Source organism: Mercenaria mercenaria, chromosome 9 (assembly GCF_021730395.1).
Source record: "Mercenaria mercenaria strain notata chromosome 9, MADL_Memer_1, whole genome shotgun sequence".
In the NCBI taxonomy this organism is placed as follows: Eukaryota; Metazoa; Mollusca; class Bivalvia; order Venerida; family Veneridae; genus Mercenaria; species Mercenaria mercenaria.
Window position 1 is genome coordinate 85,949,916 of NC_069369.1, and position 25,292 is coordinate 85,975,207.

Sequence of the window (25,292 nt, forward strand, 5' to 3'; positions counted from 1 at the left end):
TTTTAAGTTTTTTAATCTGTTAATATTGTTTTCAGTTATGAAAAAATTGTATTAGTAGATGTCAACGAGTGCCTTAATTTATGTACATTTCATTACCATGCAACATAGAAATGACTTCATCAAAACATTTGTTTTATTCCACGTTCCTTTAAAGACGTATTATGTTCAACTTTTACGTAAATATTTCATCATTACAAATCAATTTAAATCTAAAAGAATCTTTATCAAACAATTAAATGTATATGTCCATTTGTATTAAATAGAAAGACAAGAGATCACTCGAAATAAAAGAGTTAACTCATTCAGAAAAAAAAATCGTGATATAGTCAAAATCTATAATTCTATATTCTATAATACAGTATATCAATATACAATTTTTGAAGGGTCATTATTTAAGTCCCAGCGAGTAGATGGTGTTTTTTTGTTTTACGGTCTTTTTAAATATTAATATTTTTCCAGTTATTTAAGATTATTATTGTGTTAAATATGAACGGGTTTTTATGTTTGCTTTACATTTAATTACGATGCAGTATATGGGCGAAACGTCCTGCTGAATGAGGAATACTTCAGAATTTCAGAATATGTGTAAGCTGAAACTATGCATCTTTTTCTTTCAAATAAACGAGGTATTTGTGCACATTTCAGCCCAAGCCATTTTCAGTTCTTATTGCAATTACATCCTGATCATTCAAAGGTTTTCATTACTTCTAGACGCCAAGACAAAACTGACTCGTGGTCAGATTGCAGAATCTATCGTATTTTTGTGTTAAATAATGCTGTTCTGAGAATGCAGATTCCAATGCATTATCGTCTTGGAAACGCAATAACTTTAACATTGTTAAATTTTTATTAAAAGAAATCAGCTACTACTTCCATCCAAGTTTACTTTGAGACATCTGAAAAAAGGAAATCAAAGAATTTCATTTCAAGTTTAGTTCCAGCAGACAAGGCGGCTAACAATTATCATTATCATCATTTGACGCCTACATTTTATCAATGTTTCTCAACACGAACTAAATAGCACTAAAGTACATTGAGTATTTCTGTTGCACAACATTTGGTCGCTGATCACATCACTGAAGTTTCCAATTTGAAAGTGCGTATAGATGACCAGCAAATTAAACCGCCTACAATGTACTGGATTCCAAAATTACATAAACAACCATATAAAGCTCGTATTATCGCTAATTCAAGCTCTTGTACCACCACAAATATTTCCAAGTTATTAACATCATGTTTTACTGCTGTAAAAGCCCTTGTGAAAAGATATAGTGACAAAGTATGTGAAAACTCTGGTAAAAACTTATTCTGGTCGATAAAATAGTCTGACGAAATCCTGGATAAGTTTAGAATTAATAATTAATTTAATGTTTTTAGTCAGTACATACGAATTTTCTACTTTGGATACCACTTTACCACATAATTTAATAAATGAGAAACTAACTGTCCTAATTCAAAAGACTTTTGCTAGGGAAAATGCTATATTTTTCGCTTGCAATTTCATTAAAGCACTTTTACTAGTTACATTGTAAAAGATTATACTTTGTGGACCTGTGACGAAGTTTGTAAAGCCATTTCCTTTATATCGAAAAATATTTACGTCAGGTTTGGGGATGCAGTTTTCAGACAAGTAATTGGTTCTCCCATGGGAACAAATTGTGCACCCCTAGTCGCAGATTTGTGTTTATATTATAATGAAAGCGGTTTCATGTTGGGCCTTTATCAAGATACACAGGCAGACATTATTACTGCATTTAATAATACATCACGCTATCTGGATGATATTCTTAATATGGATAATCCGTTTTATTGCGCAATTGGTGAATACTATTTATCCCCGGGAGCTCCATTTAAATAAACTAACAATTCGGATACTACGTTTTCATTTCTGGATTTACATCTCTCTGTTTACGACAATTTTAAACATACTTACATTTATGACAAGAGGGATGGTTTTAATTTTAGTATTGTAAATTTTCCCTCATTTGGATGGTGAATAGGGATGTACACCGGGCAACATCTAATGGGATATATATTTTTTAGTTAATTCGGTTTGCAAGAGCGTGTAGTCATGTTGAGGACTTCAATAAACGTAATCAATATATTACAAAAAAGCTTCTTCATCTGGGCTACCGTTATTATATATTACGTAAATACTTTGGTAAAGTTCACTATCGTAATTCAAATTTGGTTTTAAAATATAAAAATTATTTAAAGACACTTCTGCGAGAAGGTATATCAAAACCCCTTTTTAAACCCGCATGTTTAGTGTTCAGCCCTTTTACACTGGAACGCTACGCTTTCCTCTTTGAATGGGTCTGACGAGCCCTTAATGGTGTTTTTCTTGTTGGTCTGTCTTCTTCTAAGGCATAGAGTACATGCGTTTTAAGTTATTAACGACTGCTTTTTATATAAATATACAAGACATTTTTGTGTTTTTGTGTTTTACATTACGTGCCTTCTGTTGCCTTTGCGTATGTTAGGTTTCATCTGGCAGGATAACTTTTATTTAACACTGTCCTGTGACTTTGGAACATGGTGGGGGTTAAAGTAAGGTTATGTGCACCAAAAACCGGTTTAAGCTCCCTAGTGGTGGTTTTGCCACTGACCGTACCAAGGCGGTGCCCCACTGTGTTCCTTTATTTGTTCGTTTGGCCCTAGTGTGCTTGCTTTGTGTGAGAGAGTGCGTGTTGGTCGTGCTTGGGCAACGTTTGGGGAGACTGAGGTTTTGGAACGTGACTTTCCCTGTTTGATGTCCATCCTTGTTTTTACAATTTATTACCCAAATTGATTTGCAGCAATATTAATTTCACAAGCTGTTATTGCACGTGCAAATGCTAATTAATAAACTTTATCCAGACTGCAATTTATTTATTTCCATCATATCTAAACGTTTTATACAGGATATCATTGCTTAACCTTTTATATGACAAACTATTTCGTTATTGTGCTTTTTTTCAAGGCCTGCGTTCAGCCGATGGCGCTTATCTCTACCTTAACATCCCACTGGTGTCTTTGGCTTCAGACTTACTTTATTGACAACAAATTTGATGATTGCTTCTTTGGACGTGGGTCCATTTTAGATGAGACAGGACACTACAAACTGAAAACTGAAAACAATATCCAAGATATAATATGTATTTATTTATCATGAAAGTAATATAGTTCAACAAAGTATATTGCAACCACTATGATATTTCGAAGGCGAATGCAGTGAATAATCACGAAAGTACAATGTCATGTTTATCAATAATGAAACAATGATTCCTAGCTGTTCAACTATGAAAATATATTACTTTACACATTTAGTGTATACTGAATGAGTGAAATATCAAACTAATATGAAAACAATATTCAATATATAATATATTTTTATTTACTATAAAAGTAAAATAATTCAACAACTTATATTGTAAACACTATGATATAGCAAAGGCGAATACAATGATTCATTGCATTTATCAAAAAAACACCGAGGGTCACATGTTAGTTAGATACTAGTAAAATATAACGGGACGTAAAGATTATATAGGATAGAGGCACGAACGGAGAATTTGAGGGTTGTCGGTGGTTATTGGTCAGGCTGTACTTGATTATTTCCCTTTCATGTACGAATTAACTTGAGATTATTTGCCCTAAGACATAATTAAAAAGTCAACACAAGTAGGCGTATTGCACACATCATAATCTATGATGAACAACAAGATATATCATTTCTCTTAATTTGAAAATTAAATTGTGTACCAAACTGGATGTAGCCTATTTTGTCATGTACAGGTATGTTCATATACACCAATTCCACTGCTGTAATATATCACGACAAGGCCCATGGAGTGATTCCGGGAAATATATATGTGAAGATAGCCCATTCAAGCAAAGTTCACAGTGTGTAGTGTATTCATTTGGGTAAGAACAGATGTTAACATACTGGTACAAATTTTAATATAGTAGATAATTTAAATGCATGCGCAAAGAATATGAAATATATTTATTAGTTTGTTATTTTGAATGTTAGAGACATAATTTTATTTTTAACCCGTATATTTTCATTAAACACGTTAAGCCGAGGAAGGCAAGAGGAAGGACATTTTGAGTAATGACTATGAAACGTGTTTAGAGTAAAAATGGTGTATAACAATAAAGACACTTTCAACAGAATTGTACCTGTAATTATAAGAGTAATTAAGAATAATTCCAACTGACTATTTTTGATAAGCTTAACCTCGGTAAGACAACAGGACACAATATCTTGCTATTTTCTGCAAAAAAAGACAAATTCATTAGCACTAAAGTAGCGTTACATTTGATAGATGGAATACAAAAGAGAGGGACGGAAATTTAAAAGTATATACCTCGGGTCAAACGTGTGGTTAGGGTTAGGGTTAGGGTTAGGGTTAGGGTTAGGTTAGGGTTAGGGTTAGGTTTAGGGTTTAGGGTTAGGGTTAGGGTTAGGGTTAGGGTTAGGGTTAGGGTTAGGGTTAGGGTTAGGGTTAGGGTTTAGGGTTAGGGTTAGGGTTAGGGTTAGGGTTAGGGTTAGGGTTAGGGTTAGGGTTAGGGTTAGGGTTTAGGGTTAGGGTTAGGGTTAGGGTTAGGGTTAGGGTTAGGGTTAGGGTTAGGGTTAGGGTTAGGGTTAGGGTTAGGGTTAGGGTTAGGGTTAGGGTTAGGGTTAGGGTTAGGGTTAGGGTTAGGGTTAGGGTTAGGGTTAGGGTTAGGTTAGGGTTAGGGTTAGGGTTAGGGTTAGGGTTAGGGTTAGGGTTAGGGTTAGGGTTAGGGTTAGGGTTAGGGTTAGGGTTAGGGTTAGGGTTAGGGTTAGGGTTAGGGTTAGGTTAGGGTTAGGGTTAGGGTTTAGGGTTAGGTTAGGGTTAGGGTTTTAGGTCAGTGTATCCCGTATAGAGGCCCTCGGGTTTCCTATACAAAGGCTAGGCCTTTAACGTAAAATCCCATATAGTGGCTTGCGGTCCCATATAGTGGCTTGCACACAAAGGCCCGCTCCTATATAGTGGCTTGTGGTTCCTATTCAAAGGCCCCAGGTGACATGTAGGCATAGCGGTTGACCTTGACCTTGGGGATGTCCTCGTCCTTAATTTCTGGACAGTTTTGGACGTGCTCTTTCAAGGGTAGGTGTCCTTTTTGGGATTGGGGTAGAAACAAAAAAGTTGCCAAATATGACCAGATTTTTCTAACCCGTTGGTACTATATAGTGGCTTGGAGGCCCGTCCTATACAAAGGCTTTTCTACTAAGTTGTCTCCCTTCGAATTGTTCCCCTTGATTGAAATGGGGTAGAATTACTTCCTATACAAAGGCCTTCGTATTAAATTGTCTCCCTTCAAATTGTTCCCCTTAGTTGCCGTCGGGGTAGAATTACCTCCTATACAAAAGCCCTCAAAAATTTTCTCTTGATTATCGCCCTTGCAAACCTCTGGGGTAGGTATGTCCTATACAAAGGCCCAATTACTCGTGGGAGATAACAGACTTGGTTAGTCGGGGTTGGGGTCGGGGTTGGGGTCGTGGTCGGGGTCGTGGTTGGGGTCGGGGTCGTGGTCGGGGTCAAGGTCAGGTTCATGGTAGTGTTCGGGCTGCTAATGATTTTTATTTTTGTAAGTAAAAAAATTCCAAGTCCTGAAAGGCCTTTGTACAGGAAATGATACATTTGATATAATTCGACCTGTTGTTGAAAAGTAGAGTTAGGGTCCCAAACGTACACATTTTCAACAGTATGTAGACAGGAACAATAACAGTATCAGGAACAGCAGTCAAGTTACAAAACTATCCGTTTATAGCATATTACATCATTACGCAGTTCTGCAGAAGAATATAAGTAATAACCCTCTGGGTCGAAAAGTTCTGGTGTCGAATGACGTAACGAAACGCTCTGCACACAAATTGCACAGCAATGAAGTGCAAAAAGAGTTTCTTCATTTAAAGAACACAAGTCTTTCCGTTACTATGGTCATGCAATTATGTCTTCTCAGTGAAGAACAATAAAATTTGTGTTTTATACCTGGATTTTTTCCAAAAATAAATATGGCGACTTGTTTAATTTATGCAAACAGACTATAGACTAGTCAGAGTCGTCCCTTACCGGATTTAGACTCTCAGCTTGTTAGGTTATACTAAAATGATTTCATAACTAAATCGCCTCCATAAATGTATTTATTTAAAAATAAATGATATTTGGTCTACCAGAAAGTAATACTAAATAAAATTGAAATAAGGGAGGATTTGTTGCAGTCTTAAGGGAATCAAGACTCGGTTTTAAAAAGCGACGATAAACGTACATACGAAAAATAAGCAGTATTTTGTGTACATCATTTTCTAAATTTATACTTTCTCGCTATTCTAAGACTTTTATTTTAACAGAGTCAAGATATTTTGTTTTGAAGGGTTGACATTATATCAACAGTCGATAAAGCAAAATACCCTAATTTTGACACGCAAAAATACTTATTCTTGATTGTTTAAGAAATAATATATCTCATCCAGTGATTTGCCGTTGAATAAAATCATTGTTTGGAGTTCAGATGCGAAGGAATTATATAATAATACGCATCTTAACGACAAGCAATGATTTTATTCAAGAGCAAATCATTAAATGAGATATATTATTTCGATTCTAACACGATATCAAAGATTTTTAAGTATATCTTTGACGATGTCCATCAAATATTTGCCTGTTTTTGTTGGTTTCTTTTCCAACGCGCCGCTCTGCCGTTTGACGCAAAACAGTGAATTGTTGTAAAATAACACACAACTTTCAGCCTTCTTTGTTGAACAGGAAAATGAATCAGGTCGTGTTAGAATACAAAATAGAACATTTTACACTAACAGCTCACTAAAGTACAGAAAGATGGTTTATGCTACGCCTAGTGAAGGTAATTGTGATGACTGTAAAACGTAGAAAACTAATTCATTAATGTCTCATTTAATTAAGTAAGGGCATGACCCCGGAAACTACGTTGTGGTCTTCCCTTTCCTTATTATGTAAGCCATATAAGGCAGCAGTAGGAAGAAAGTCACTTTCATGTTATTAAGATTTTTGATGAAGTGCTTGAAATAATGCTTATGAAACAGAAACAAGTATACCGTATTTTTTTAACATAATAACACCTACTTCTCTGATGACATCAGTTGCTGCAGATATGTAATCATATGCAAATTAATGATACTCTTGGAATATTTGTCTGTAATTTGTTCACCAAACTACTGATATTTGCGAATAATATTCATAATACCACTTGTTATTTCACGAAAATACTGATTTTTGCCAGTAAAATTCATATTATCAGTAAAATATGTTGTTTCGCTAAATACTTATTTTGCCGATGATATTCATAATACTACCAGTAAATGTGTTGTGTCACTAAAATACTTATTTTTGCAAGAAATATCCATAACAATACCAGTAAAAATGTTGTTTCACTAAAATACTTATTTTTGTCAATAATACTACCAGTAAAACATTGCTGTTTCACTAAAATATATAAATCAATTATATTCATAATCGAAGAAAAAAAAGTTTCACTAAAATACTTTTCTCATGGATTCATTAAACAGTATTACTAAAATGCAGTATTTCACCGGTCTAGAATAACCATACGGCTAATAGCACTCGAAGAGTCGCTCACCCTCCGTACTCTCCCGACTTGGCATCCGTGCATTGAAATACCACCTTAGAAACCGGAAATACGAAGATCGTAACGAGATAAAGTATGCAATACAAAGTTTCAACAAAGATCTCACTATGGACTGGTATGTTAACGTTTTTAGCAAGTGGGAGCGCCATCGATAGTGTATTAAACATGGAGGAGAGTATTTCGAGAAATACTGAATGTCACACTACACGTGGTTGATGCTTACGACGTTACGACGTGCGCCGGTCGTCGGTATGTGCTCCTCTTTAAATTCATGTGAAATCATAATTCTGAAAAGTATGTATAGTTCTTTTCTGGATATGTTCGTAAAAGCTGTATTAAATTACCAGAAATCCCTTGCATTTATGTCATTTAGTTTTCTTGTTTACCCGATGTCTACGTTTACTACTACTTATCTACTGGAAATATCTTTAAATTAGAGAGAATTTTTTTTATACATACTGCTCTATAACAATATTTTCATGAAATTATTCACACATGTTTCTGACAGTTTACAAGCACATACATATATGTAACAAACTAAGTGAGAAATATTTACCATCTTTCAAGAGCGTTTAAGTAACATTTTGATTTTGCTAAACGAGAGAGATAGAAAAAATATTGTGGACCTTTTCAATTTGTCAAGGGTCTCCGTGGCCGGGTGGTTCAGGCCAGACTTTAAATCACTTGCCCCTCACCGATGTGGGTTCAAGCCTCGCTCGGGGCGTTGAATTCTTCATGTGAGGAAACCATCCAACTGGCTTACGGAAGGTCGGTGGTTCTACCCAGGTGCCCGCTCGTGATGAAATAATGCAGGGAGGGGATTTGGGGTCTTCCTCCACCATCAAAGCAGGAAAGTCGCCATATGACCTATAATTGTGTCGGTGCGAAGTTAAACCCAACCAAAAAATCAATTTGTCAACTTTGCCGCCATTTCCAACCTGTTCACGCAGTCGACTGAAAACTTTGCTATCTTGGTTTTCTTTATTACATTATATATTTTTAAAACCTCACAACATACCGCTTAAATAAACTTCCTGACAGATAATTGTTGATATTTACATTCGCCCTATTCTTTTCCATTTGAAATCATAACATTCAATTTGTATGAACAGCAAAAAGAAAGGCGCGAAAGTTACGTCAACGCTGCATAGTGATAACGGGCCGCTGTTTTGACGACGTCCGCGTATAATCAGGGAGAACGTTCCATAGATGACGTAGTTCCGTCTGATGAACAGAATGGCCGGGAAGCCGATTTTAATGTTAAATAAAACAAAATGTGTGCAATTCATATTACAATCTTGTTTACAAATGGAAAGGAAATATAATGTGAATATAATAAATGAATTAATTTTTTCGGAGTTGATGCGAAATGAACGTCAGAATAGGATCGGCAAATTAAACATGAGTTGCCGATCCTATTCTGTCGTTCGTTTCGCATAAACACCGAAAAAAATATTTCATTTCTTAAGTGTTGATTCATGATAAGTAATGTTGGGAAAAAAATTGCTTTCACGATCTTTCTTACAATAACTTAACAAAAAACGAGTAGTCCAATACATGTCTGATGCATAACATTTACGGATTAAGGTGTCTTCACTGCGTTATATAAATGTAAGGATAAACACGAGTATAACAGTGTCACCATTCTTTTATTCAATTTGTTTACTTGCCTTGTATTATATTTCATGAAAGAAAATCAGGTTGTTTGAAGAAATGTGAATAAGCAATCATTTTATATAAGTCAGATAATTATCTAATCACATATTACTTTTTTATTAGCCCGTATGATCGTATGATTTTTGAAAAAAAAAAAACAAAAAAAAAAAAAAAAAAAAAAAACAACAAACTACGAGGTATTGTCGTCATTTGATCGTTGGGGTCGGTTAAAATTTTTGTTTACGTCAACCTTTTCTTAAAAGCTATAAGTTGTAAAGCTCTTAAACTTTGCACACTTATTGATCATTATTAAATGACTATGCAGGCCAAGAAACATAATTCATAATTTTGTCAGAATTATGGCCCTTTTTGTACTTAGAAAATTTGATTTTCTTTGTTAATTTTTTTGTTAAGGTCCACTTTTTCTCAAAAACTTTACACACTTATTTATCTTTATAAGCGGAGTTAATAGGACTAGACCCATAACTCTAGCCTACATTTTGTAAGAATTACGGCCCTTTTTGTACATAGAAAATTTGATTTCCCTGGTTAAAATTTTTGTTTATGTCCACTTTACTTGACTACTACAAAGACCACTGGCTTTGAAACTTTACAGACTTGTTTATCATTATTAGATTAAAAAGTAGGCCAGGAGCTATAAGTCTGATTTGCATTTTGTATGAATTATGGCCCTTTATGTACTTAGAAATTTTGAGTTTCTTTTTACTTAGATCACTTTTCTTGATTTCTATAAGAGCTGTAGCTTTCACACTTTGTTTACTTTTTTATTATCATTAGATTAGTATGTAGGTAAAGAGTCATAACTCTCTCTCTTGCATTTTGTCAGAATTACGGGCCTTTTTAACTTCATCATAAAATCAGTATTTCTTGGTTGTTTGTTTAAGTTCACTTTTCTTGAACGCTTACTATAGCTTTGAAACCTCATACATTTTTTTCATCAATTAAAGCGAGTAAGAAGGCCAAGAACATAACTCTTTTTAACATATTGTCCAGCACTTGCAGACGAGCGTTGGCACACACAGGCGGTGCATTTGTTGTGGTATGTACTGAGGTATGGTAATGTCACAACCAGAAATATTTGCAAAAAGTTTTAAATGTGGTCTTAACGCACTTCCAATTCCTGAAAATCGGCTAATATTCTTTACATGTAATTTGTTTTTCATTATATATTTCCTTGTATTGCCTAACTATGTTTTCAGCAGCTCTAGTGCGTAAGAGTTATTATATATATTTCGTTTTAAAAAGTTAGGCAGATTTCATGGCTGTTTTCTGAAACAGGCAAAAGATTTGGCAGTTGTTAAGACAAGGTAATTGTCATATAGCAATACGTACATTGTATCACCTGATTAATACACACCTAATGTTTGATACTGATTCTTCGCAACAGGGGTGTAAAATAACTTCCCATACCTGAAATCGGTGTTGCCATATTTTCTGGTCCTTTTGGATCACGGAACCCATTTGATTTCATCATAATAGAGTTCCGATTAAAGCGGCATTGTGCGTCTAGAGGCTTTTGGACATATCCCTCATGAACATATTTATAGTAAGACTCATTCAATAGATGTAATGAAATATACGACACACCTCATTTCTTTCAATGGTACAGAATAAAATTATAGCACTTCATGGCCCTAACGAACCAGAATAAATACCAACACTGAGTCAAAATACTGGGGGACTTCTTACGACCGTCAAACAGCGCTGAAATACTTTTGTTATGATAGTTACTTAAACTATAAGAAATAGACACCGTACAAGAATTATGCGCGTACTTTGATTTTTGGACCGTGTCTATGAATCATTGGAATGAATGAATGACGGTCGATTTTAGTAATAATACTTATTGACAGCAAATGCTTATGACTTCGTGTGATGCAGAAAGGTATTTAGTTTGTAACTGTAACTTCATATCGTTGGAAATCTTCTCAAAACTTGAAATAATATTGCTTAAATTTGGACAAAGCTCGCTGTCTTTGCCGTTCGCCTGCTGCTAAAAGGGCAAATATAGAAGATTCGGTGTAAGTTATATTTCACTCGTACTGTCGTCTAGCACGTTCATATCCTAAAACACGTCAGAGAGAAATTTGGGCAGTTTTGACCGGTTAAAAATGTAGGCAAAATTAGATTATTTTCTTTACACGAAAATTGCCGTTAGCTAACAAAGTCCATACGCCGATAAACTGGAGTACTCCGAACATGTTATTGTCACAAAATTGTTCCAGTTTATGTAATGTAGTCAGGTAGAGAATACGGATGCACATACACTGCCTAGCTATAGATATTGCTGTTACAGCGAAGTAGTAGGGTCTGCCTTAGGTGTGAGAGGTCGTGGGTTCGATCCCGATCAGAGTTTAAATATTTGCATTTTGTTGCAGCATGTATTTTAAGGTTATCAGATTGTACCAGATGTTCTGTATTTTAACGAACAGTATAATGGATCATTATTTTGCAATCCAGATCGCTGTTGAATGTAAAATGAAATACATCCAAATAGAAAAAAAACACAATATATTATGTCCCTTTGACGTTTCTGCTTTACATGTTCATGAAGAGTTACATTTCCTTAATCACAACATTTTATATGAAAATATTAAATGCTCATTACTATACACTTCTTGTTAAAATATTATATATATAACTATTTTTGAGAAATTATGGACATTTTATATCTATGTTTTGAAAAAGAGTTATCTCTATAAGAACGTTTTCTGGAAACAATGAATAAAACCAAACAATACAATAGCTCAAGTAACTGAGTCTAAGTATGAGAGGTAATGTTTACCCTATACTTGGTTTTTTTATTTACTTTTTATAGAGTACGCCTTGTAATATCATTACTGATAAAACAAGAGATATTCCTTCTTGTCACAAATTGACATACGGGCCTTATTTTATCTGTAGTGTAAATGCAGGCATTGCATCATCTTTTTGTAAATTTTTGAGTTATTGAGGTAAATGTCAGATTTCACGCATAAAATACCTCTCATGTTTTTCTGTATTTCATAACTTAAATTTCCATGTAAAGTTCATTAAATTCGGTTCAGTAATAAGAAAGTTGATATTTAATAAATTTCAGTAATTTATGTTTTTATCCCCAAAACCACTATAATGGGCCTCAAATTGTCAATTTCAATCCGCGCCAAAGTAGTTAGATTCCCCGGCTATATCGTGAATCCCGTGGAAATACAAATAGTCAAGAGTATACGCATAGGCCGTGAGTCCCATGAAATTTAGTATTTGGCGGGACATTACCCTTTAAATAGTCTGGACTAGATATGCCTTGCGCACACCACCTTCCGACATTATAGACGAATCTATGTCTGATTATTTTTTCTTGCTAGAAATTTATGCTCGATCGAGGTAAGAAATTTATTTGTTAGATTTTTGTATGATTTTTGCATTACGATTTTTATTTGGTAAATTTTTGTTCATTCTACAGAATTCTGTAACATTTACTTTCCGGCATGTGATTTTGGCTAGTTTCGGTATGACAAGATAATTTATTAAATTTTTCAGACTTTTGTAAATTATTTCGAAAGAGGAATCTAAAATGTTTCATTTATATAAGATGTAAAATTTGTACTGAAATTTGTAACATGATATTTATAAAGAACTTTGTTTCAAAAACTTTTGTCAAACATTTCGTTGTTATGGAACGCCATTACTGCATTGCACTGTAATGTATAAATCTATATGGCAAGTTTAGTACCATGTATGTAATATATTATTGTAATACGAAATTGTGTGCCAGTCTATTGCATATACATACAATGTCCGTTTTAGTGTATGGCATTAGATATGATATGGATGCCAACTATCATATAACGTTTGATTTACATTTAATTTTGTTAATTTGTAGTTGTAAATAATGGCTGCAGTTTATCATTTCCATTACTATATTTTTTCATCATAAACTTTTCATATCTTTTTCATACTTTAACTTTAGTCTTTTAAGTAAGTAACTTTTGTAACAATGGAAGTAATTAGTGACGTATTTTAATCATGTGACGTCTGAACTTAGTAGCACATATGTTTTGTATAAGTAGCACGTATTATTTATGGGAGCCTACGGAGGTATGGTGTACCCAAAGGAGCAGTTTTATGCCCTGCCTTATTTGTTTTGCTATGGTGCTTACCATATGTTATATATTTTAGCTTCTTCCGCCAGACGATTTTCCTGGTGATGTCATAACCCGGAAGTACAATGCCCGAGGTTTACTTGTCTTCACTCGACTGGATGTGATATTTCCAGCGCAGAGCTTTCGTCCCATGGTTGTGCCGTAAACCGCAAAGACGCTGATTTTTGTTATCCTCTGAAGTCAGCTCAGGGATGCAATCACCTACCACCATAGGGAGCCAAAACGGAATCGACGTATTCACGATTTAAAGGGACTTGATTTACAGATACGTTTATATATTGTTTGTGCTACTTAAAGTTCGCAATTAAATTAAAGAACTGTGTCACGTCACTTTAAAATGGAACTGTAAGAACTTTGTATCTGGTGATACTGAACTTTGATTTTTTTTCTTTCTTTCTTATAATCAGTTTGTTTTTTTTCATATCATCTATTCATTGTTAATAATCATCTTATGTAAATAAATTTGTAAATATTGTAAAGGGTGTTGATTTGTTTTGATGGTTACTGTTGCCGGTACGGCCTTTCCTGTCACACTTCTGTTAATAATTTAACATGTCCGGAATGGGCTTGTTAAGAATGAATTCTTCTCAGTTTGGTTTAGTAAATTATTGTAATTTGCTGATCTTCATCGGATCCGCTGTCTATGCAGTTACAGAAGTGTTTAAAATTTGATACTTTTGGTACCAAATCAAGAACGAATAAAGGTAATGTAAAGAAATGTTATTGGTATCAGCATTGTGTAGAAATGACGTCTTATTTATTAACTTGCTCCCCAGTGGTGGTTTTGCCACTGACCGTTCCAAGGCGTTCCTTTATTTGTTCGTTTTGGCCTAGTGTGTCTGCGGTGTATGAGAATGTGTGTTGGTGATTTTGCTGTGTGTGAGTGTGTGTGTGTGTTGGTCGTGTGCGCGTCCGCGTGCTGGGTTAACGTTTGGACAAGCTGCATTATTGGAACGTGGCATTCCCTGTTTGATATTTATCCTTTTTAATATTTAATAATATTCGGCAAATATAACATTCGAACGACTGACTTTCTTATTTAATTCAAATATAACATTCAAGTGAATTGTTCTAAAACTCTTTTCAGGTAAGGTTCACATTTAGATTAAGGAGAGTCATCTCATTTTGGAAAAAAATGTTTCCGCAAATGGCACGCCAATTGTCCAGTTATTACGTGAACCCAGGTTCACGGTCGAAAAACTAGGATTAACGATCGATAAACCAGTTTTCGAAGGTAAAACCAGGTTTTTCAAATGCTAACCTATATTTTCGAGCGAAAACATAGGATAACTCCGTAAACCATAGCTCACGCTCGTAAACGTAGGTTCACGCTTGTAAACCCAAGTTCATGGTCGTAAACATCGGTTCACTTTCGTAACTTATGGTTTACGAGCGTGAACCGGGGTTCACGAGCGTAAACATAGGATAACGACTGTGACCGAAAATCGTAGTTCAATCGAGAAACCTAGTTTATCAAACGTAAACCATGGTTTACGGTCGATATATTATTTATAATAAGATTATAAAATCAACTATGAATTTCGGGCGTGAACATGGGTTTACGGCCGTGAACCTATGTTTACGACCGTGAACCATAGTTTACGGACGTGAACCTATGTTTACGACCGTGAACTTGGGTATACGAGCGTGAACCTAGGTTTACGTTCGATAAACTAGGTTTCTTGAACCAAACTATGTTTTTCGGTCGTAAACATAGGTTCACGTTCGTAAACTATGGTTCACACTCGTGAACCCAGGTTCACCGCCGTAAACAGGTTCACGCTCAATCGAGAAACCTAGTTTATCAAACGTAAATATGGGTTCAAGAGCGTAAACCATGGTTTACGCCCGTTATCCTACGTTTTCGCTCGAAAATATAGTTTAGTATTCGATAATCCTAGTTTTTCGACCAAGAACGTAAATATTGGATAATTGGTTTGCCGTGAACCATAGTTTACGTACGTGAACCTATCTTTACGAGCGTGAACCTATGTTTACGACCGTGAACTTGGGTTTACGAGCGTGAACCATAGTTTACAAACGTAAACATAGGTTTACGTTCGATAAACTAGGTTTCTCGAACAAAACTATGATTTTCGGTCGTTATCCTATGTACACGAGTGTGAACCTACGTTTACGTTCGTAAACCGATGTCCACGTTCGTAAACCAAAGTGCACGGTCGTTAACATAGGTTCACGTTCATAAACTATGGTTTACGCTCGTGAACCCAGGTTTACGCCTTCACGCAGGTGAACTTAGGATAACGACCGAAATTCATAGTTCAATCGAGAATCCTAGTTTATCGAACGTAAACCTGGGTTCATCGCCCGAAAATATAGGTTAGTATTTGAAGAACCTGGTTTTACGTTCGAAAAACCTAGTTTATCGATCGTTAATCCTAGAATATCGACCGTGATCCTGAGTTCACGTAATTATTTGACAATTGGCGTGCCATATCTGTAATCATAACGATTTTTGTATAACAATCTGCGGATTGACATAATAAGATACCATGAGATTTCATTTTTTTTTCAATGTGTTTTGTCATGGCAAAATAATTTACTTTGAAGGGTGCTTATTGTACCTGTGCTCCTTCGTCAAGATTACTGAGTTATTTTCCTACCTAAAGATATGGGGGTAGCATATAAATATGTCGATTTGGCAATGAAGGCGTTGCACCTACCTTAAACCTTCAAATGTACAATCTTGCATATGTCAACAGATATAAACAAAATGTTAATTATAGCACTTAACAAACGTTTCCTCTTCAATAACTTTGTTGTCGAAATCACAACACTATAACATCTCTTAGATGTCACATAATATTTTAATGATATCTTAAAGGATAATATAGCAATGTATTAGTCCAAGTTTAGGGTGGAAATACCTCTCTTCAACAGACCCTTTCTTAAATATTTCATGTTTTTTTCTGTTAGGTGTTAACGCAATGTGGCTAACTGCATTGCTATAATTTCAAGAAGCGTTTTAATGATGGAATATATACCTATAAAATTGCTGATTTTGTATCTTTATAAAAAAAGAACTGTTTGCAAATTTATTCATTTGACTCTCAATTGAAAGGGTTAGTAATTCAGCAATTCTCATATTATACGAAAAATAAGGACCTATTGTGGATGTTTTTAAAACATTTAAACCAAGCTAATTGAACGTTATTACTTAAGTGGTACAAATATATGATTCAATGCCCTCTTAAAAATTGTACTTTTCGTGTGACAGGCAATTAACCGATTGAAGTACTTCCTATTCTAGACGATTTCCTCAACGAGTCTTACATGTATCTCCGTCGTCAAACAGGTCAGAGTTTTCTTAATGATAAAATTCCAAAGGACTGGTTAAAGTATTGTACATGTATCTAATATAATTATTATGAAGTAGATAGTGACCTAATATCGGTATTTTCTTGGACCAGTTATATTCCGATGGATGAACGTAATTTTATCATCTTACGTTGAAGTCACATGATAACAGCATTGTCATTATTATGGATATCGTAAATTCCTTATTCGACTACATGTTTTAAGTTATAATATCTGCTTTGCTCAGTCATGATTCTTAAAGAAGAGGAGTAAAGAGAAACCGACAACACTTCGGCCTCATTATAAGTGAGCGAGTTGGGTTTTACGGCGAATCGACACAAAATGGTCATATATCGCCTCATTATAAAGGTGAAAATCTAATACAGAACACCTGTTTCCCAAAACTCAGGCTTGTGGTTATCTTTCTTTCATTTGCATCATTAAACATTTTAAAAGATGAACGTATCGCTCCCTGTATAACAGAATTGATATTACAGGTAATGTGAAACATTTGACAACGTTTAAACGCATTTAAAAGTAACAACTTAAAATCAAAGGTGTTAAAAGTTGTTATATTTCACGCACGTATTTGAACAACGGCAGAGACCTGCGTCTTATTCAAATAATCAAGCAAACAACGTTCGATGCAATCAGCCTGTAGAAATGCCACGGCTATTGATGAAAAAGAATTTATGGGACCGCATCATGATACCCAACTTTAGGCTTTTGAATTGCACTTTCTTACGAAGATACACTATAAAACTCAAACTGTTGCTGCAAAGCCTACATGTAATTCACTGATTTTTGCCTGTTTAGTGGCGAATATGAAATTGTATATTCATATCAGTGGCATTATAACCTATCACTTTTAGACTATATAATATTGATTTTGCGTCAGCTTTTTATTTGTTTTTGTGGCATACTAGTGTTGTTCCAGTAAGGCGTAGACTCTCGAAATAGATCATATTATTGACGCTATGTAAACACACATGTACTTATTGTCTATTTCCAGAATACTAGAAATGTTTGCATGGCGAAAGAAACCCATTCATGAAACTTTCTACAGTACTTATAAAATATATAGCAAATGCTGTCCAAATGTAATAAAAAATACTGTAAACGCAGTAAAAGGATTAAATTAAAAAAAACTTCTTGGGTTTTGTTTACATTACAGACCAGTCGGAATGGACTTATATTTCCTTATTTCAAGGTAATACGACTACTTTACACCTAATGCGTTTCTTGCATATTTTTGATTCTGTGATCTCTGACCACAGACAAGATGTCAGAAATGCCTTGGCGAACCAGAAAGTCATCAGATTCTGCGCAAAATGCGGGGTAACTCATGCATGCACTCCGAAGAGGTTGCAATTTCTTTGAAGGTATAAGAACGCTTCGCAGACACTAGTCTCAATGTGGCAACGCTGATTTTCTATTGGACATCTAGAAATCATGCTCTGAAGTTGACGAACAACACTGCGTAAACAGCATTATGCTGAAGATAAAAGACGTTGTAAACGCCGTACCTGACAATTTCAGGATGCTACAACTTTAAAACTGTACAGCAACTAATGACCCATGATTTATTATTGCCACGTGTATCTGCGCGATGATTTCTTTGCCACAGAAAGTGCATTGAGCAGGCGGAGAGATTTTGCTTTCGAGAAAGACTGAGCAATTGGCAATATGTTGTTGTCGGTAAATTCGTGTCAATTAATTTCCTTGTTATTCCCAATGTCTACGATTTAATGGGGCAACCCTCGTGTAAGTCTATTATTAAGTAATCTTCTTTATCAGATACTGCTGTCTTTTCGCTACAATAAATATATCAAAATGGAAGGCTCGTGGTGCATTTATTTTCTCGTTATAAGATAAAAAAAAACAGAGAAAAATTATCAGACAGTATCCATTCGAACACAAATAATTATTCACTTCTAGACAAAACAAAATGCAGTATGTTATTTCGCAATTTATTGCGTGATGTTATTCACGGCCTGTAAACACTGGCTCGTCCTCTTTGAGGAGATGAGTTGAAAAAAGAGCCAATGATACTTCCGAGGAGGCGCTAATGACCGGAACTTCATGCAGAATGTAAACAAAGAAGAAGGGTGAGTTGATTGTTTCCTTTCTCAGATAAATGAAAGGCCCTATTTTAAAAAATAGCCAATGTAGTTCCACTCAGAAATGATTATACTTTTTATATATGCAGGCCATTTTGCAAGGTAAATGCATTCCTTGACGCGAGAACTTTTGAAAGTATGAAAATACAGTAAGTCCAAACCAAAAGTGGACATTTTCCCATATATTTCACCCTAATTTACACAATTTTAAGATTTTATAGTCCCTGCATCAACCTTGCTGAAAAGCATATCTTACTACTGCATGACTTACGTGGTTTACTAGCGTGTTTATCCCGTACACGTGCATTTATCACCATGTGGAGGAGCCAACGCCGCAGAGGAGGCGCTAAGAACCGGAGTGGGAGCCAAAGCACTTTGAAATTTAGTTTTTTTTAATGTGTCATCAATTCTCACATACCAGATCTTTATCATGATTTCCTTGGATTGTGACAAACATCTGATGGATGATGTTTTAACAACATCCTATTCATTTCCTTAGAATGTATTACGAGATATTTGCACTTCTCTTTTCTTTTGCACTTATCTAATGATGGGCTATCATGGCGTTATAAATTGTATAATTATGATATTTTCTGTGAAAGGGACATTTCCTAATGCACAACGGTTTTCATGTCCAACGCATTTTGGATTTTTTTATAGTTAGTGTTAACTTTGTGGTAGTCTTGAAATGCAGTTGCAATATGTGCTTCACTTGGTACTTACAAATGCTAAATAAATGTAATTGTTTACTTGTAAATTGCTTAATTCGATTACATATACGTATATGAAAATGCTAACACTCAAAATACCTCTCCCAGATGTTCTAACGATAACAAAGAAACTGAAAACGTTATATATTTATTCCCCTGTCGAACCGCATGTATCATATAGCTTTTGTCTTATCCTTGTCCGTTTGTCAGTCGTCGTTCTGCAGTCAAAGTCATATTAATTAGTTATTATTTAGTACTGGGAGTTGCCATCTGTTGAGGCAATATTTGATGTCAGATTTGTTTTTAATTAATGCTACGTAGTACGAAAGGATATTGACCGTTACTGAGCTTACAGTTACAGAATTATAAATACAGTTTTCTAATTTTACTTAAATAACGTTTGTAAGGAAACATGTATGTTGATACTTAATTTCCAGCTAGCGCGATTCACTGATTTGCCGATCCTATTCTGCGGAATATCGAAAAAAAAATCATTTCTTATATTTACATTATATAGTATCGCTGCCTTTCTCGATTTTATTTATGCTTTCAAATAACTCTTTAAAAAATTGTTTCTAAATGAATTAGAAAAGACATAAATATATTGAAAAGATAAAAAAAACAAAAAAAAAAAAAACAATTAAGCAAAAATATCGAGGGAGTTTTATAAATAAAGTGTACATTCTAACATGACCAGCAATGCTTAAATCGTCAAAACGATATTGTGTTCACGTCGCAGTCGGAGTCGGCGTCGCCGTTTGAAATTGTTTTTTTATAAAGTCAAATATCTCTGTTACTATCAAAGCTATTGACTTGAAACTTAAAACAGTTATTTACTATCAAAGTCTACACCAGGAGAAACAATCTCTATAACTCTGATTGAATTTTGACAGAGTTATGCCCCTTTTTAACTTAGAGTTTTAAGTTTTATAAAGTTTTACTGGCAAAGCTCTAATTCAGAGTCAAGTACTGAGAAAAGTCGAGTGGGCTGTCTTATGGACAGCTCTTGTTATTTTAGGTAGATTATGTGCATTTGGGTAGTATAATACAATTTCAAGCATCAAATTATAAACATTAAAACGGAATAGATATTACATTGCGAGAACGAAAACGCTTTATACGAGTGTTCATCACCTAGGAAATGAACTGGTCAGTGGCTCCGACTCTGGACTTTTGCGCCTCCTCCAAGGCTTTGGCTCCTCCTCTTAGCCAAAATTGAGCATAGAGGGGTAAAACCCGCCGTTAAAACACATAAATAATACAGATTTAACATACCATTATGGGAAAAATTGGTACAATGTATATTTACTCTTATATGTGTAAATTGGGACGAAATATATGGGTAAATCTCCACTTTTGGTTCGAACTTGCCCCATTTTCCAACTTTCAAAAGTTCTCACGTCAAGGAATGCATTTACCTTGCAAAATGGCCTGCATATATAAAAAGGATAATCATTTCTGAGTGGAACTACATTGGCTATTTTTTGAAATAGGGCCTTACATTTATCTGAGAAAGGAAACAATCTACTCACCCTTCTTCTTTGTTTACATTCTGCATGAAGTTCCGGTCATTAGCGCCTCCTCGGAAGTATCATTGGCTCTTTTTTCAACTCATCTCCTTAAAGAGGACGAGCCAGTGTTTACAGGCCGTGTTATTACTCCTGTCAAAATTGCTTGCATTTCTGGATATTTATTTAGAATATGAGATAAAAGTTAAGGAAGGAATAAAATGCTGTATAACCCAGTTTATTTGTGAAAACGTAGAATGCATTGAAACTGTTATGTATTCGTAAAATGATGCACGAGACCAAAGGGTCGCTTACATTATTTTTTCTCGATTTTGCAGTTACGAGTGTTTTCTGTAGTTTAAACTATTTATATAATTATTTTGTTTCATTAACAAGAAATACGTGAATAAAACGACAAAAATATTTTAAAGACTTAACCGAAGAAACTCGTGCATTTCACAGTCTATCGAATTTGACCATTTGAAAATACAATCGGTATCAGTTGATTATTTCCTTGTCATGAAATAACCGCGTTTTCATGTATTAAAGAGATGTTAAATATACATAATATGAGCCGTGCCATGGGAAAACCAACATAGTGGGTATGCGACCAGCATGGATCCAGACCAGCCTGCGCATCCGCGCAGTCTGGTCAGGATCCATGCTGTTCGCTAATAGTTTCTCCAATTCCAATAGGCTTTAAAAGCGAACAGCATGGAGCCTGACCAGACTGCGCGGATGCGCAGGCTGGTCTGGATCCATGCTGGTCGCATACCCACTATGTTGATTTTCTCATGGCACGGCTCATATAAAGTTTGACTATCGTGATCAGGCCATTGACATAGCCAGTAGGGAGGTTGTCTCATAGTAGTATCTACCACAAAGTTGTGTGTTCGAATACAATTTTCCACAATTTTTTTTTTCTCAAACTATTTTTCCTGAATAATTTACTTGTTTCATGTTGTTCATTTGCGGTACATTTTTTTAGTATGATTCAAGTGCTGCCTCACTGGAATATCACGGCGCAGACACGTGACATGATACCCCCATCCAGTCACATTATACTGACACCGGACTGACCAGTCCTAGCACTTTCCTCTTAACGCTGAGCGCCTAGCGAGGAAGCTACTAGTACAATTTTTTACGTCTTTAGCATGACGCGGCAAGGGATCGAACCCACGACATCCCGCACACGAAACTGGCGCTCTACCACTAGGCTACCGAGGCGTTCTGCAAACGTAATGAAGAACCTATGCTACAGAAATAAGTTTTAAAATTGACAAACATTAATAAGAAAAACAGGAAATATTCAAATAGCGATGTAACTTTTCTCGCGACATGTCCCCAAAAGGTGCTAACTGAGGTAGTGAATTTCAAAAAATTTTTTTAATAAACATTTTATTTGATATAAAGTTCTTTGAAATTTTGTGTAGATGCCAAGTTATTGCGTTTTTTTTTAAAAATTACCCATCGGATTAAATTTATGATAAATATTTTAGAAATGTTTTTTTAGTAACACCCCTGTTAGCTGGGAAGTTAAGCCAAAAACCAATCGTATGGTGGTGTTTTTTCTGCAGGTCGTTCTGGCGCCCCCCAAAAACAGAACGACGTTTTCCTCGTTTGGCGCTGTCTCGTTTGGCGCCCCCGTCAAAACGACATAAGTAGAATGCAACGCGCAGACAAAAAAAGACTTTTAAAAACGGCCCCCCCCAAAAGGGTTTTAGCGTTTGTCGTTCTGGCGCGAACGACGGAACGAAACAACGCCAAATGGAAAAAATCGTTTGGCGCGTTCCTTTTTAGAGCAGGCACTTAGAAAAACAAATTGAAGAAAAAGTATGGATTCTGAGGGTAAAATTTTATGTTTTAAAAAAAAAAGAGGTTTTAAATTGAATGTTTACATTATACAGCTATTTCTTTTGCATCGTTTTATAATGACCCCATGTCTACTCCGTAATTTTTAAAAAAAAAAAAAAGCATATTCATCTAAAATCCCAGGGAGTTAAAATCCTGTGTTCAGTCAAAATCTACAAATAGGGATCTGATCTGAACCAGATTTGCGAAACTTCACCCCACGGCGAAAATTTGGTCAAAAATCCAAAAGAACCCTAACTAAGTTCTGTCTTTCCCAAAAGTCTTTTGACGTGATTGTAAATGAAAATAAAATTTCCCGCCTGTCTTTTCCCATTTCAAATGAAAAAAATCCCGATTTGCCATTTAGGCGTACCCAATAAAAGAAATTGTTCTTTTTTCATTAAAATTCAGTAAAATTTTGATACAGTTTCAGATTTTCACTTGGAAACCCTTTTTTCCCACAAGATATCCAACATTTGCTTAAAGAAAACGAAAAAAAAAAGGGTTTTAATTGGCAGTGAAATGAAAAGTAAATGGTCAGGTACCCTCATTTTGCTGAATTCAGAAAGCGGTCGCAGAAAAAAACACCTACTTTCGTTTTAAGTAAACAACTCAAAAAAGCAAATATTAGCATGAAAAGTGTTTATTTTGAAAAAAATTCATTCCCGAGTAAAAATAATCCCCTTTTGGTCCCGGTTTACGCAAAAATGCGCAAAAAAAATGGAAAAATAAAATCTTTTATTAAGGACTTTTTTCTTTTACCCCCGGAAGACATTTTGACCGAAGTATTATATAACCTATAAAATAAAAAACACTGCGATGTTCCCGGAACCCGGCCAAAAAACGCCAGAAAATTTTCACTTTTGGCTTTTTTTTTTCTTCGGCCCGGGAGCCGAACACCAAGCAACTTTTTTGGGCGCCATTTATAAGTGTCGTTCTTTTCTTCTGTCGCGTTGCATTCTTCGTTATGTCGTTTTGGCGGGGGTGCCAGAACGAGGGAACAAAACTACGCCAAACAAGGAAAACGTTTTTGGGGCCCCATTTATAAGTGTCTTTTTTTTTTCCCATGCGAAAACGGGTTAAATAGGGGTAGGGATCCCGTTTTTATCGTATCGGAAGAATGGGGAAAACAAAATAGGGGGCGTGTACGGGGTTTGATTTTTAAAGCCCTATCTAAAAAAATACTGTTTTCCCGATATATGAAATAGGAATTTTTAGTATCGCCCCCGTATTTATTGAAATAGGGGAAATTTCTAAAAGGGTTATTCTGATGTATAAAACACCGTATTTTCCCATATTGGTTAGGGGAAATATAAAACCCGTATATTACGAAAAAAGGGGACGTATTTTTCCCCGTATAGTTTCTTACAACCCCCCCGTATATTCCCGTAATTCGGGATTACGGGAATTATTTTTGATTTTTCAAAAAACGGGATTAAATTTCCCGTATATTCTTCGTATACAACCCCGTATATTTTCCGAAAAGCCGGAAATACGGATTTAATAATTTGATATTCAAAAATACGGCACGTTTAGCCCGATATGTTGGTTACAATCCGTATTATTCCCTATATCCCAAAAAATAGGGGGATTTAAATAATTTTGTATATTTTGAAAATACGGGACTTATTTTTCCCCGTAATTTTTGTAAAACTCCGAATTCCCGAATTCGGAATACGGGTATTTTAAGTTTGTTATTTTAAAAATACAGGGATTAAATTCCGTATATTTTCGTATAAAAATTCCTATATTTACTGTATAGGGGGGGGAATAGGGGTTTTTAAATAATTTTGATTTTTTCAAAAATCGGACGTTATGCCCCTATATGTTGGTTTTACAATCGTATATGCCCCCGTTTGCCGGAAAAAGGGTTTTAAAAAATTTTAAATTATTTAAAAAACAAGAGCAATCAATATGTGTAGTGAAAATTAATTCCCGGGGGCCTTTTAAAGGTCAAACTTTTTGCAGTTTTTGACTTGTTTTGCCGTATAAATAAACGACTTTGTTTTAATTCACCCTTTCCCATGTTTCAAACTTTTTACAATGAAAAAATTTTTCCCTTCGTGTTTTCATAATTTCTACTTCAGTGAACGAAAAAAGAATCCGTCCCATATTCACAAAATTTTTCATTAAAATTTTTTATTGACTGAAAACGTTGTCACGGGGTACCGAAGGTAAAGCTTTAAATTAAAAGCTTTTTTTAAACGGTCGTAAAAATTCCCTCCGTGGGTGTTGGGAAGATTTTTTGGGGGCTTTATAGCCAGGCAACCCGGGTTTCGACCCCCAACTCAAAAATATTTTTTGTTTTTTTAAATTCTTTTAAAAAATGTG